This window comes from Leuresthes tenuis, unplaced genomic scaffold (assembly GCF_036924035.1).
Source record: "Leuresthes tenuis unplaced genomic scaffold, fLeuTen1.0.hap1 SCAF_6, whole genome shotgun sequence".
Lineage (NCBI taxonomy): Eukaryota > Metazoa > Chordata > Actinopteri > Atheriniformes > Atherinopsidae > Leuresthes > Leuresthes tenuis.
This window is the reverse complement of record NW_027325360.1, coordinates 32,220,350-32,234,391: the sequence shown is the minus strand read 5'-3', so window position 1 is coordinate 32,234,391 and position 14,042 is coordinate 32,220,350.

Sequence of the window (14,042 nt, the reverse complement as noted above, 5' to 3'; positions counted from 1 at the left end):
CGATATTAAGGAGCGCATACTCCAGTGGTGTAAAGTAATCCCACACATGAACCGGTATGGGTATGTTTTCCAAATTTCTCACAGCCTCGGATATTACAGCCGGCACAGCTCTGCCTGCTTGATTATCCATCTTTACACAGAATTGAGAATGGCTAAGAGGGGTTAAGATATCTACTTATATATATATACACACATTTACTTTACTTCGAAATCACGGCCAAGTCACGGTTAATTCTCTGTATAAGAATCTCGCTACTTCTCATGAATGCCCGAGCTCTTGATCTTTCACGTCGGATGGTAGCGTTTCTTTTCCTCCACAGACGAGGGTCGGGCCGGCTTGGAGGATTTATCCGTTCTATTGACAGATCGGCCTCTGTGGTTGAAGGAGAAATAACCATAAAAGTATTTTGAATATACCTGGTTCAGTGATTGTGAATTTAAAAAAAATAAATAAATAAAAAAAATAAATAAATAAAAAAAAATTAAGAATTAAAAATTTAAATTAAAGTTTAAAAAAAAAAATTTTAAATTAAAAATTAAAAATTTAAATTAAAATAAATGAAAAAAATTAAAGAAATTATATAAAAAAATTTAAAAAAAAATTAATAATAATAATTTAAAATAATAATAATAATAATAATAATAATAATAATAATAATAATAGGCTGTACCTTTCATTAGCCCTTCGACAAGCGACAGTCTGTTGCGCACTCTATTGCACCGCCGATTCTACACCACGGACCTCACGGGAGCTATAACATCAGATTCTGTCAAATTGAAACACAGTTTAATAGCGTAAAATAGATAAATAAATAAATTTAAAAAAAAAAAACCTTGCTTAAGTATACACTATGTGAAATTTGCATAGATGTTACCATGTAATGCTCCCGTTGAATGCAGCACGGATAAGTGGACAGAGCAGTAATAATATATCAACTGGCTTGTTTTACAGGCACCAGACATGAGTTCTACTGGAAAAAAAAAGGCTGCGCTCTTTTAACCCCTCTCACCCTTCACGCTCTCCCTATGCGTCACATCCGTGTTGATGACGTATGACGCTTACGCGCTCACGTGAGAAAACAAAAACAATGAGTGATGAGTTTTTTTTAAAAACTTACCCCGCTGATCAGGCTGTTTAGCGAGGGGTCCCTCCTCCCCGCGAGCAACGCTTGGCGCCTCTAATAGCTGCGCCGTTATGCAGCCTAGTAAACCGACAGCCCCTTCAGCCCCTGCAGCCGTGTCGGTATGGTAGCCGCTCACAGGCGACTCGGGTCGTTGGGTTTCTCGTGGGCTGTAAGGTATACTCGGTGGTGTGTGTAGAACAGATGTTTCCTGCCGTCCGTCCTCTGTACTAACACTCGGACACTCAGTTGAAAACTGGTTGTGTTGTACAGGGAGCAGTCTTCGTCGTAGCCGGGATTTATTCAGGGAAAGTCCGTTTCCCCCTCCCGGCGCGTTTAAAGTCAATTCACCTTCGAACACGGCTGGGTTCTTCTTTTTTCGGCCTTGCTCCACACTGTTTAGTAAATCTGTGAACAATTACATCTGTTGTTATTTCATTGAAACATTTCACTTGTTAAAGGTTATTAAAGTTAAAGTAACATTACCATAATCGGCTTGCGTCAATATGAAGTCATCCAAATCCTCTGCGTCCAACTCTGGAAATTAACACTCTGTCATGGTGTGGTAATATAATTATACACGCATTCATATGTTTATCATCAGATCTTTTTTACTTACCGTTGAATACTCCTAAGAGTGCCAAAGAACCGCCGGTTGGCTGTGTATGGATGTCAGCTCTTGTTTTCCGTCCTAAAAAAGTTGTTTGTTGTTGTTTTTTTTTTTTTTGGTTTTTTTTTGTTGTTTTTTTTTTTTTTTTAAGTTTTAAGGAGACTTTTTGCGTACCTGTGTCCATGGTTCCTATCCTGTCGGTTGAGCCCCTGACGTAAATGCCTGAACCATTTTATATAGTCTTACCCCCCTCCATAGAAATAAGGGAGTGTTTTAAAAATTTCTTGAAGTGCTAATTTCAACCCATTTGCTCTTCACACTTAGTTTATATCCACCCTACGGTTAGTAACAGATTGATTCTGTTTACTTGTGAAGTAAGACGTTGTCTCATTCCCACACAGCATGGTGCATCCTAGTGAACATCATATATGTTCATTTGTTTACTTGCGAACTAAGACAACGACATATACTGTTTACCACACTGTACTTTGCATTCTTAATGAACCCATTTGTCCTTACTGTTCAGTGCCACAGCATGATGCATTCTTACGACCCCCTGCAGTTGGCTCTCATAGTATCAGTCAGAGCGAGAACTACATGTAAACTTTATGGGCAACCTGTTCTATTAGTGAATTCTCTGTAGATTAGCCCATGATACCATATACAACATGTATGCAAACTAAGAGGGAAACCTTTTTCATGTAATTTAAACCTACCTCTATTTGCTATAAACAACCCATCCTCCGTTCAGTGTCACAGTATGGTGCAGCCAGAGACAACCAGATGTCTGTTAACAGACCCCACCCCACACATCTAATTATTTTCCCATCTTTACCTTACAGGGACCGGTCTTTGAAGCTGTTAAAATGCTGACCGCTTCTACAACTTAACCTTTTCTATTAACCCTAACCCTTTCTCTTATTTAAACATTCAACTAATATATTTCTCACAACCTCCTGACTTTAGCTGTAATAATTCTTAACCCTAGCCATAAACTCCCCCTTCCTTCCTTAGATCTCTTCAACAGATGGCTAATCTATGTCAAACAGAGGTCACACGTCAAAATAGCTTGATCGATCGATAAGAGGTCAAAAGTCATATCCCCAGATGTCAGCAAACGGATGTCAAACAAAGGTCACCTGTCATATTAATTTGATTGATCGATAAGAGGTCAGAGGTCACCTGTCAAAATGAGTTTGAATAAAGGTGTCCTTTTATTTCTCTAATGCGGGAGCGGAGTTGTTCGGCTGTGAGTAGGTGTGAATCTCCGACCATAATTGCTGAAAAATGTGTTAGAAAAGGTAAAAATGCCGGTCCATACATCATCAAAGGCGAGAGAGGTTGTGTTCGGCTGCAAGTAGGTGTGAATGTCCAGCCATAATTACTCACAAACGGGTAAGAAAAGGTAGTAGCCAGACCATATATGATCAAAACAGGGAGCGGAGGTGGTTCAGCTGCAAGAAGGTTTGAATGTCAAACTAAAGTTCAAATATATTAACAAAAGTGGGAGGAGAGGTCTTCGGATGAGAGTGGTTGAAAATTTCCAACCATAATGTATAAAATGCGGTGAAAAAAAAGGTGTGATAGAACACTAAAAGGTGGAGCGGAAGTGTTCGGCTGCAAGAAGGTGTGAATGTCCGACTATATTTGGTGAAAAGCAGGTGAAGCAAGGTCTGAATGCCCAACCTTACATCATCAAAAGCAAGATCAGAGTTGTTTGGCTGCAAGAAGGCCATAGTTTGCCAAAAGCGGGTAAGGTGCGAATGTCCGACTAAATATCAACAAAATTTGGGGCGGAGGTCTTCGGATGCAAGTGGGTGTGAATATCCCACCATACAAGTATGGTGGAGAGGAAGCTGTGAATAGCCGACCATAGTTTGGAAAAAGCGGGTAAGAAAAGGTTGGAATGCCCGAACATACACCATCAAAAGAGGGAGCGGAGGTGTTCCGCTGTACGAAGGTGTGAATGTCCAACCATACTTGGTAAAAAGCGGGTAAGAAAAGGTTAATATACCCGACTGTACACAATCAATAGCGGGAGCGGATGTGTTCGGCTACAAGAAGGTGTGACAGTCCGACCATGGTTTGTAAAAAGCGGGTAAGAAAAGGTGCGAATGTCCGACAATGTATGATCAAAAGAGAGAGCGGAGGTTTTCGGATACACGAAAGTTTGAATGTCCTACCATAGTTTGTAAATAGCGGGTAAGAAAAGGTTCGAATGCCCGACTATACACCATAAAAAGCGGGAGCGGAGGTGTTCCGCTGTAAGACGGTGTGAATGTCCGACCATAGTTGGTAAAAAGCGGGTAAGAAAAGGTTAAAATACCCGACTGTACAAAATCAATAGCGGGAGTGGAGTTGTTCGGCTACAAGGTCTGAAAGTCCGACCATGGTTTGTAAAAAGCAATTAAGAAAAGGTTCGAATATCCAACCAAACATAATCAAAAGCGGGAGCAGAGCTGTTCCACTGCAAGTAGGTGTGAATGTCCAGCCATAATTACTCACAAACGGGGGAAGAAAAGGTAGTATTGCCAGACCATACATGATCAAAACAGGGAGCGGAGGTTCAGCTGCAAGGTGTGAATGTCTGACTATAGTTTGTAAAAAGCGGGTAAGACAAGGTGCGAATGCCCGACAATGTATGATCAAAAGAGAGAGCGGAGGTGTTCGGCTGCAAGGTCTGAATGTCCAACCATAATTTGTAAAAACCGGGTAAGAAAAGGCTCGAAAGCCCGACTATACATCATCAAAAGCGGGAGCGGAGGTGTTCAGCTGCAAGAAGGTGTGAATGTTCGACTAAAGTTTGTAAAAAGCTGTTAAGACAAGGAGCGATGTCCCGACATTGTATGATCAAAAGCGGGAGCGGAGGTGTCCAGCTGTGAGTAGGTGTGAATGTCCGACCATAATTGCTGAAAAATGTGTTAGAAAAGGTAAGAATACTGGACCATACATCATCAAAAGCGGGACAGGTGGTGTTCAGCTGCAAGAAGGTGTGAAAGTCCGACAATGGTTTGTAAAAAGCGGGTAATAAAAGGTTCGAATGCCCGAATATACATCATCAAAAGCGGAAGCGGAGGTGTTCGGATGCAAGAAGGTGTGAACGTCCAACAAAAATATGTAAAAAGAAGTTAAGAAAAGGTTCGAATATCCAACCAAACATAATCAAAAGCGGGAGCAGAGCTGTTCGACTGCAAGTAGGTGTGAATGTCAGATCATAATTTGCAAAAAGCTGATGAGAAAGGGTGAGAATGCCCGACTATACATCATTAAATGCGGGAGCGGAGTTGTTCGGCTGTGAGTAGGTGTGAATCTCCGACCATGATTGCTGAAAAATTTGTTAGAAAAGGTAAAAATGCCGGTCCATACATCATCAAAAGCGAGAGAGGTTGTGTTCGGCTGCAAGTAGGTGTGAATGTCCAGCCATAATTACTCACAAACGGGTAAGAAAAGGTAGTATTGCCAGACCATATATGATCAAAACAGGGAGCGGAGGTGGTTCAGCTGCAAGAAGGTTTGAATGTCAAACTAAAGTTCAAATATATTAACAAAAGCGGGAGGAGAGGTCTTCGGATGAAAGTGGTTGAAAATTTCCAACCATAATGTATAAAATGCGGTGAAAAAAAAGGTGTGATAGAACACTAAAAGGTGGAAGAAGACCATAGTTTGCCAAAAGCGGGTAAGGTGCGAATGTCCGACTAACAACAACAAAATTTGGGGCGGAGGTCTTCGGATGCAAGTGGGTGTGAATATCCCACCATGCAAGTATGGTGGAGAGGAAGCTGTGAATAGCCGACCATAGTTTGGAAAAAGCGGGTAAGAAAAGGTTTGAATGCCCGAACATACACCATCAAAAGAGGGAGCGGAGGTGTTCCGCTGTACGAAGGTGTGAATGTCCAACCATACTTGGTAAAAAGTGGGTAAGAAAAGGTTAATATACCCGACTGTAAACAATCAATAGCGGGAGCGGATGTGTTCGGCTACAAGAAGGTGTGACAGTCCGACCATGGTTTGTAAAAAGCGGGTAAGAAAAGGTGCGAATGTCCGACAATGTATGATCAAAAGAGAGAGCGGAGGTTTTCGGATACACGAAAGTTTGAATGTCCGACCATAGTTTGTAAATAGCGGGTAAGAAAAGGTTCGAATGCCCGATTATACACCATAAAAAGCGGGAGCGGAGGTGTTCCGCTGTAAGACGGTGCGAATGTCCGACCATAGTTGGTAAAAAGCGGGTAAGAAAAGGTTAAAATACCCGACTGTACAAAATCAATAGCGGGAGCGGAGTTGTTCGGCTACAAAAAGGTGTGAAAGTCCGACCATGGTTTGTAAAAAGCAGTTAAGAAAAGGTTCGAATATCCAACCAAACATAATCAAAAGCGGGAGCAGAGCTGTTCGACTGCAAGTATGTGTGAATGTCCAGCCATAATTACTCACAAACGGGGTAAGAAAAGGTAGTATTGCCAGACCATACATGATCAAAACAGGGAGCGGAGGTTCAGCTGCAAGGTGTGAATGTCTGACTATAGTTTGTAAAAAGCGGGTAAGACAAGGTGCGAATGCCCGGCAAGTAGGTGTGAATGTCCAGCCATAATTACTCACAAACGGGTAAGAAAAGGTAGTATTGCCAGACCATATATGATCAAAACAGGGAGCGGAGGTGGTTCAGCTGCAAGAAGGTTTGAATGTCAAACTAAAGTTCAAATATATTAACAAAAGCGGGAGGAGAGGTCTTCGGATGAAAGTGGTTGAAAATTTCCAACCATAATGTATAAAATGCGGTGAAAAAAAAGGTGTGATAGAACACTAAAAGGTGGAAGAAGACCATAGTTTGCCAAAAGCGGGTAAGGTGCGAATGTCCGACTAAATATCAACAAAATTTGGGGCGGAGGTTTTCGGATGCAATTGGGTGTGAATATCCCACCATACAAGTATGGTGGAGAGGAAGCTGTGAATAGCCGACCATAGTTTGGAAAAAGCGGGTAAGAAAAGGTTTGAATGCCCGAACATACACCATCAAAAGAGGGAGCGGAGGTGTTCCGCTGTACGAAGGTGTGAATGTCCGACCATACTTGGTAAAAAGCGGGTAAGAAAAGGTTAAAATTACCGACTGTACACAATCAATAGCGGGAGCGGATGTGTTCGGCTACAAGAAGATGTGAAAGTCCGACCATGGTTTGTAAAAAGCGGGTAAGAAAAGGTGCGAATGTCCGACAATGTATGATCAAAAGAGAGAGCGGAGGTTTTCGGATACAAGAAGGTTTGAATGTCCCACTATAGTTTGTAAAAAGCGGGTAAGAAAAGGTTCGAATGCCCGACTATACACCATCAAAAGCGGGAGCAGAGGTGTTCCGCTGTAAGACGGTGTGAATGTCCGACCATAGTTGGTAAAAAGCGGGTAAGAAAAGGTTAAAATACCCGACTGTACACAATCAATAGCGGGAGCGGAGTTGTTCGGCTACAAGAAGGTGTGAAAGTCCGACCATGGTTTGTAAAAACCGGGAAGAAAAGGCTTGAAAGCCCGACTATACACCATCAAAAAGAAGGTTTGAATGTCCATCAATAATTGCTTTAAAACAAGAAAGTAAATTTTCGAATATCAAACCGCACATGATCATAAGCGGGAGAGGAGGTGATCGGCTGCAAGAAGGTGTGAATGTCCACCCATAATTCATGAAAAATGGGTAAAAAAAAGGTGCGAATGCCTAACAATACATTATCAAAAGCAGGTGTGAATGTCAGATCATAATTTGTAAAAAGCTGATGAGAAAGGGTGAGAATGCCCGACTATACACCATCAAATGCGGGAGCGGAGGTGTTCGGCTCTGAGTAGGTGTGAATGTCCGACCATAATTGCTGAAGAATGTGTTAGAAAAGGTAAGAATGCTGGACCATACATCATCAAAAGCGGGAGAGGTGGTGTTCGGCTTAAAAAAGGTGTGACTGTTCGACTAAAGTTTGTAAAAAGTGGGTAAGACAAGGTGCGAACGCCTGACAATGTATGATCAAAAGCGGGAGCGGAGGTGTTCAGCTGCAAGAAGGTCTACATGTCCATCAATAATTGCTAGAAAACATGAAAGAAACTTTTCGAAAATCAAACCGCACATGATCATAAGTGGGATAGGAGGTGTTCAGCTGCAAGGTGTGAATGTCCACCCATAATTCCTGAAAAATGGGCAAAAAAAAGGTGTGAATGCCCAACCATACATCATCAAAAGCAGGAGTGGAAGTCTTTGGCTACAAGAAGGTGTGAACGTCCAACCAAAATATGTAAAAAGAAGTTAAGAAAAGGTTCGAATATCCAACCAAACATAATCAAAAGCGGGAGCAGAGCTGTTCGACTGCAAGTAGGTATGAATGTCAGATCATAAATTTGCAAAAAGCTGATGAGAAAGGGTGAGAATGCCCGACTATACACCATCAAATGCGGGAGCGGAGTTGTTCGGCTGTGAGTAGGTGTGAATCTCCGACCATAATTGCTGAAAAATGTGTTAGAAAAGGTAAGAATGCCGGTCCATACATCATCAAAAGCGAGAGAGGTTGTGTTCGGCTGCAAGTAGGTGTGAATGTCCAGCCATAATTACTCACAAACGGGTAAGAAAAGGTAGTATTGCCAGACCATATATGATCAAAACAGGGAGCGGAGGTGGTTCAGCTGCAAGAAGGTTTGAATGTCCGACTAAAGTTCAAATATATTAACAAAAGCGGGAGGAGAGGTCTTCGGATGAGAGTGGTTGAAAATTTCCAACCATAATGTATAAAATGCGGTGAAAAAAAGGTGTGATAGAACACTAAAAGGTGGAGCGGAAGTGTTGAATGTCCGACTATATTTGGTGAAAAGCAGGTGAAGAAAGGTCTGAATGCCCAACCTTACATCATCAAAAGCGAGATCAGAGGTGTTTGGCTGCAAGAAGGCCATAGTTTGCCAAAAGTGGGTAAGGTGCGAATATCAACAAAATTTGGGGCGGAGGTCTTCGGATGCAAGTGGGTGTGAATATCCCACCATACAAGTATGGTGGAGAGGAAGCTGTGAATAGCCGACCATAGTTTGGAAAAAGCGGGTAAGAAAAGGTTGGAATGCCCGAACATACACCATCAAAAGAGGGAGCGGAGGTGTTCCGCTGTACGAAGGTGTGAATGTCCAACCATACTTGGTAAAAAGCGGGTAAGAAAAGGTTAATATACCCGACTGTACACAATCAATAGCGGGAGCGGATGTGTTCGGCTACAAGAAGGTGTGACAGTCCGACCATGGTTTGTAAAAAGCGGGTAAGAAAAGGTGCGAATGTCCGACAATGTATGATCAAAAGAGACAGCGGAGGTTTTCGGATACACGAAAGTTTGAATGTCCTACCATAGTTTGTAAATAGCGGGTAAGAAAAGGTTCGAATGCCCGACTATACACCATAAAAAGCGGGAGCGGAGGTGTTCCGCTGTAAGACGGTGTGAATGTCCGACCATAGTTGGTAAAAAGCGGGTAAGAAAAGGTTAAAATACCCGACTGTACAAAATCAATAGCGGGAGTGGAGTTGTTCGGCTACAAGGTCTGAAAGTCCGACCATGGTTTGTAAAAAGCAATTAAGAAAAGGTTCGAATATCCAACCAAACATAATCAAAAGCGGGAGCAGAGCTGTTCCACTGCAAGTAGGTGTGAATGTCCAGCCATAATTACTCACAAACGGGGGAAGAAAAGGTAGTATTGCCAGACCATACATGATCAAAACAGGGAGCGGAGGTTCAGCTGCAAGGTGTGAATGTCTGACTATAGTTTGTAAAAAGCGGGTAAGACAAGGTGCGAATGCCCGACAATGTATGATCAAAAGAGAGAGCGGAGGTGTTCGGCTGCAAGGTCTGAATGTCCAACCATAATTTGTAAAAACCGGGTAAGAAAAGGCTCGAAAGCCCGACTATACATCATCAAAAGCGGGAGCGGAGGTGTTCAGCTGCAAGAAGGTGTGAATGTTCGACTAAAGTTTGTAAAAAGCTGGTAAGACAAGGAGCGATGTCCCGACATTGTATGATCAAAAGCGGGAGCGGAGGTGTCCAGCTGTGAGTAGGTGTGAATGTCCGACCATAATTGCTGAAAAATGTGTTAGAAAAGGTAAGAATACTGGACCATACATCATCAAAAGCGGGAGAGGTGGTGTTCGGCTGCAAGAAGGTGTGAAAGTCCGACAATGGTTTGTAAAAAACGGGTAATAAAAGGTTCGAATGCCCGAATATACATCATCAAAAGCGGAAGCGGAGGTGTTCGGATGCAAGAAGGTGTGAACGTCCGACCAAAGTTTGTAAAAAGCAGTGAAAAGCGAGAAAATGCTTTTCGTGAGTTCTGCATGATTTGGGATTTTGCTTATAAAATGCATTACTTCACTCAAACTATGTTAAAACTGATTTGTCCTTCATATTTACCATGTCTAGAAAGATTTAAACAAAAAAACAACGTTGTACTTTGCAGTAAAAGAAAGAGCAAATCTAAAGTTTCAGGAATCCGAGTATTAGCCTGCTTTCATGAGTTCTGCACGATTTCGGATTTTGCTATAAAATGAATTGCTTTGCTCAAACCAAGTTAAAACTGCGTTGTCCTTCCATATTCATCAATGTCTAGATCGACTTCAACAAAGAAAAACATTGGACTTTGCAGTAGAAGAAGTTGAAATCCATCTACACATTGATAAATATGAAGGACAAAGCAGTTCCCACTTGCCCATAAGAAAAGAAGCTTATTCTCGGATTCCTGGTCCTTCAGTTTTGCTCTTTCTTCTACTGCAAAATACAATGTTGTTCTTTGTTGAAGTCGATCTAGACATTGATAAATATGAATGAAAAAGCAGTTTTAACTTGGTTTGAGTGAATTAATTCATTTTATACATAAAATCCGAAATCGTGCAGAACTCATGAAAATAAGCTTATTCTCAGATTCCTAAAACTTTTGATTGGCTCTTTCTTTTACTGCAAAGTCCAACGATGTTTTTTTTGTTTAAATCTATCGAGACATTGATAAATATGAAGGTAAAAGCCGTTTTAACATAGTTTGAGTGAAGGAATTGATTTTATAGATAAAATCCCAAATCATGCAGAACTCCTCAAAAGGGGCGTATGGCTTAATCACAAGTGTGGCTCTTTCTCATTCAGGGTAGTATGAGGAAGTTTATGCTTGAAATATATGTATAAATGGGTACATATGAAGGACAAAGTAGTGTTAACTTAGTTTGAGTGAAGGAATTCATTTTATACATTAAATCCCAAATCATGCAGAACGTATGAAAAGAAGCTTTTTCTCGGATTCCTGATCCTTCAGTTTTGCTCTTTCTTCTACTGCAAAATACAATGTTGTTCTTTGTTGAAGTCGATCTAGACATTGATAAATATGAAGGAAAAAGCAGTTTTAACTTGGTTTGAGTGAATGAATTCATTTTATACATAAAATCCGAAATCGTGCAGAACTCATGAAAATAAGCTTATTCTCGGAATCCTAAAACTTTTGATTTGCTCTTTCTTTTATTGCAAAGTACAACGTTGTTTTTTTGTTTAAATCTATCGAGACATTGATAAATATGAAGGTAAAAGCCGTTTTAACATAGTTTGAGTGAAGGAATTAATTTTATAGATAAAATCCCAAACCATGCAGAACTCCTCAAAAGGGGCGTATGGCTTAATCACAAGTGTGGCTCTTTCTCATTCAGGGTAATATGAGGAAGTTTATGCTTGAAATATATGTAGAAATGGGTACATATGAAGGACAAAGCAGTGTTAACTTAGTTTGCGTGAAGGAATTCATTTTATACATAAAATCCGTAATCGTGCAGAACTCATGAAAATAAGCTTATTCTCGGATTCCTAAAACTTTTGATTTGCACTTTCTTTTACTGCAAAGTACAACGTTGTTTTTTGTTGAAATCTATCTAGACATTGATAAATACCAGCCGAAACTCTGCTGCCGCTTTTGATAATTTATGGTTGGGCATTCTTACCTTTTCTTACCCGCTTTTTACAAATTATGATCTTACATTCACACCTACTTGCAGTCGAACACCTTCTCATCCACTTATGATCATGTGCGGTTGGGCTTTCGCACCTTTTCTTACCCATTTTTCAGTAATTATGGGTGGACATTCAGACCTTCTTGCAGCCAAAAACCTCCGCTCCTCTTTTGATCATACATTGTCGGGCATTCACACCTTGTCTTACCCGCTTTTTACAAACTTTAGTCGGACATTCAAACCTTCTTGCAGCTGAACCACCTCCACTCCCTGTTTTGATCATATATGGTCTGGCATTCTTACCTTTTCTAACACATTTTTCTGCAATTATGGTCGGACATTCACACCTACTCACAGACGAACACCTCCGCTCCCACATTTGATAGTGTATAGTCGGGCATTGTCACCCTTTCTCAACAGCTTTTTGCAAATTATGATCTGATATTTACACCTACTTGCAGTCGAACAGCTCTGCTCCCGCTTTTGATTATGTTTGGTTGGATATTCGAACATTTTCTTAACTGCTTTTTACAAACCATGGTCGGACATTCAAACCTTCTTGTAGCCGAAAACATCCGCTCCTGCTTTTGATGATGTATGATTTGGCATTCGCACCTTTTCTTACCCATTTTTCAGTAATTTTTGGTCGGACATTCAGACCTTCTTGCACCTGAACACCTTTGCTCCCGCTTTTGATGGTGTATAGTCAGGCTTTCGAGCCTTTTCTTCCCCGATTTTTACAAATTGTGGTTGGACATTCAGACCTCGCAGCCGAAAACCTCCGCTCCCTCTTTTGATCATACATTGTCGGGCATTCGCCCCTTGTCTTACACGGTTTTTACAAACTTTAGTCAGACATTCACACCTTGCAGCTGAACCACCTCCATTCCCTGTTTTGATCATGTGTGGTCTGGAAATACTACCTTTTCTTCCCCCGTTTGTGAGTAATTATGGCTGGACATTCACACCTACTTGCAGTCGAACAGCTCTGCTCCCGCTTTTGATTATGTTCGGTTGGATATTCAAACCTTTTCTTAACTGCTTTTTACAAACTTTGGTCGGACGTTCACACCTTCTTGCAGCCGAACACCCCCGCTTCCGCTTTTGATGATTTATGGTTGGACATTCGCATCTTTTCCTACCCATTTTTCAGTAATTATGGGTGGATATTCACATCTTCTTGCAGCTGAACACCTCCTCTCCCGCTAATGATCATGTAAGGTTTGATATTCGAAAATTTTCTTTTATGTTTTAAAGCAATTATTAATGGACATTCACACCTACTTGCAGCCGAACACCACCTCTCCCGCTTTTGATGATGTATGGACCGGCATTCTTACCTTTTCTAACACATTTTTCAGCAATTATGGTTGGAGAATCACACCTACTCACAGCCGAACAACTCCGCTACCGCATTTGATGATGTATAGTCGGGATTTCTCACCCTTTCTCATCAGCTTTTTGCAAATTATGATCTGACATTCACACCTACTTGCAGTCGAACAGCTCTGCTCTCGCTTTTGATTATGTTTGGTTAGATATTCGAACCTTTTCTTAACTGCTTTTTTACAAACTTTGGTCGGACGTTCACACCTTCTTGTAGCCGAACACCTACGCTTCCGGTTTTGATAGTGTATATTCGGGCATACGAACCTTTTCTTACCCGCTTTTTACAAACCATGGTCGGACTTTCACACCTTCTCTTAGCTGAACAACTCCGCTCCCTCTTTTGATTGTGTACAGTCGGGTATTTTAACCTTTTCTTACCCGCTTTTTACCAACTATGATTGGACATTCACACCGTCTTACAGCGGAACACCTCCGCTCCCTCTTTTGATGGTGTATGTTCGGGCATTCAAACCTTTTCTTACCCGCTTTTTACAAACCAGGGTCGGACTTTCACACCTTATAGTAGCCGAACAACTCCGCTCCCGCTATTGATTGTGTACAGTCGGGTATTTTAACCTTTTCTTACCCGCTTTTTACCAACTATGGTCGGACATTCACACCGTCTTACAGCGGAACACCTCCTCTCCCGCTTATGATCATGTACGGTTTGATATTCGAAAATTTACTTTTTTGTTTTAAAGCAGTTATTGATGGACATTCAAACCTTCTTTTTGATGGTGTATAGTCGGGCTTTCGAGCCTTTTCTTCCCTGTTTTTACAAACCATGGTCGGACTTTCACACCTTCTTGTAGCCGAACAACTCCGCTCCCGCTATTGATTGTGTACAGTCGGGTATTTTAACTTTTCTTACCCGCTTTTTACCAACTATGGTCGGACATTCACACCGTCTTACAGCGGAACACCTCTGCTCCCGCTTTTGATGGTGTA